Genomic DNA, 2,558 nt, shown 5'->3' on the forward strand with positions numbered 1-2,558 from the left:
ATACAGGCAAGAACAAGAACAAGAAAAAGAAAAACTGGAGATTTCCCAAATTGGCCCACACAACCTCCTGCACGGGCGCAGAAGGAGTGGACTCAAGTTGAAAGCGGGGCTCCAGAGATCCCCCTTTAAGGGTGGGGAGTTTAGGGCATCCCCCAGTCTCCCCAGGATTGCCGAGTAAGCGCATCTGCTTCCACAACCCCTTCAAGAAATAAGCAAAAGCGCAGGCGCACGGCGTCCGGGAGGAGGAACGGAGGGGCGTTGCCAGCGGCGGGTGACCCGGACGCCCGGCGCTGGGGGTGGGGGGTAAGGTGGGCCTGGGAGGGGGCCGCGGCGCATGCGCAGGCAGCTCCCAGGCGGCCAAAGGGTTGCGCGGCGCCGCAGGACTGGCCGGGCTCCACTCGGGATGAGGATGGACGAGGTCGTGCTGACCACGCTCAAGATCCTCATCATCGGGAGAGCGGGGTGGGCAAGTCTAGCCTGCTCCTGAGGTTCACAGATGATACTTTTGATCCAGAACTTGCGGCAACAATAGCTGTTGACTTTAAGGTGAAAACAATTTCAGTGGATGGAAATAAAGCTAAACTTGCAATATGGAATACTGCTGGTCAAGAGAGGTTTAGAACATTAACTCCCAGCTACTATAGAGGTGCACAAGGTGTTATATTAGTTTACGATGTCACAAGAAGAGACACTTTTGTGAAGCTGGACAATTGGTCAAATGAATTGGAGACATACTGTATGAGAAATGACATAGTAAACATGCTAGTTGGAAATAAAATCGACAAGGAAAATCGCGAAGTTGATAGAAATGAGGGCCTGAAATTCGCACGAAAGCATTCCATGTTATTTATAGAGGCAAGTGCAAAAACCTGTGATGGTGTACAATGTGCCTTTGAAGAACTGGTTGAAAAGATCATTCAGACGCCGGGACTGTGGGAGAGTGAGAACCAGAACAAGGGCGTGAAGCTGTCACACAGGGAAGAAAGCCACGGCAGAGGGGCCTGCGGCGGTTAATGCTCTGTGTTATAAACTCTGGGAAACTCCATCTCTCTTGCATATTGGATCAGATAGTGACATCTTTCTGTGTATAAACTCACTGCTGTTTTAGGGACCTTGCAGTTTGCACATAATTGTTTTGTATCATGGCAGTAAATACTTGCAAGAAATCCCATTCATTGGTTTTCCCAGGTAGAATGTTATGGTAAGCATGCACAGTTTGGAGTCTCTAGGTTTTTATGTAACATAAAACAGGTGTACCGTTAGGTGTTCATTGGATTTTATGATTTACATTTATCATGTAATTTTTTTAAAACATCCATCTGTCTAGTATACATTGGTATAAAGTCTACTTTTGGTCTCCTTTTTTGCTTAACTATTCCTGTCAATTACTGAATTACTTGGTATACAGGTATCCTACCTGTCAGATTTCCTTTGAGGAATAACAGCTTTTCTAGAATGTGGGAGATTCTTTTAGAACTAAGCAAAATTCTCAGAATGTAGCCCAGGTCAATTCATAACTAAATCTCCATTTGTTCTGATGATGCTTCAAAAAGGTACTTACATGTTAAAGAAGTTTGAGATTTTTTTTTTTAAATTTACTTCAATGATTAGTTCAGTTATTTAACTGGAGTTTTAATCCTGTAATGTGTCCATTGGATTTATGATCCTTTCACAGTGTTTTTAGTGCCTGGTGATTGGCAGAATGGCAATAAGATTTTCCCCCATTTTGGTCCCAGAAGAACAGAGCAGAGCAGAGCAGTATACTACACTACTTTAGTACCTTCAACCTTGAAAACCACCACCTTTTCTTACATGTGCTGTTAGTGTCCATCCAGGGACCTCAACTGTACCCATGTAATGTTTTTGAATATCTGTGTCTTATGGCTTCCACAAGTGGATAATTGATCCTCAGAAACCTGTTTCTGTATTTTAAAAGTGAGGAGAAACCATTTGAGAAAGGCATATTGCTTCCAGATTCTGACGTGTGGGAAAATGCTGTTGTGGTGAAAAGGTTGATAATTTGCTATCACATGTAACCAATAGTTTATCAAAACCAACTGTACAGACTAATAAATCTTTTCCACAGTAAAAAAAAAAAAAAGAAATAAGCAAAAGCGAAACAGACAAACAGACACATTACAGAACAGGACAAATGAACAGGGCTGTTTTCTAACCTTCAGAGTCTGGGGTCACGGGGGTCTCTGGGGCTATCCCGGACGAAACCCCAAATGTTGTGCCAAGTCGTGAGACCACCTCCAAGAAGACCACCGAGACTCAGACATTCCGAAATGCAAAAGCAAGGCAAGGCTTTATTTAAGCGAGCTGCAACTCGGGCCTCGTCCTACTCACCGACACAGCGGAGGTTAGGAGGGAGCCCCGAGCTGTGATTACACAGGGCTTATAAAGGCAAAGAACAAGGTTACAACAATCAGCTGTGCAAGCAAGATTAGAACACAGGTACAAATCTGATTGGCTCAGGGTTCGATTCTAAAATGGGGTTCACGTGGTAAAATGGGGTTCACATAGTAAAATGGGGTCTGGCACTTCAGTCTAATGCA

General features: G+C 44.3%; 1 pseudogene; it reads left to right on the top strand.

The window, feature by feature from the left end:
• The first annotated feature begins 409 nt into the window (after positions 1 to 409).
• On the top strand, positions 410 to 1,989 carry LOC125364466 (annotated as a pseudogene).
• Positions 1,990 to 2,558: the final 569 nt, after the last annotated feature.

The sequence above is a fragment of the Perognathus longimembris genome, chromosome 16, assembly GCF_023159225.1.
Source record: "Perognathus longimembris pacificus isolate PPM17 chromosome 16, ASM2315922v1, whole genome shotgun sequence".
Classification (NCBI taxonomy): Eukaryota; Metazoa; Chordata; class Mammalia; order Rodentia; family Heteromyidae; genus Perognathus; species Perognathus longimembris.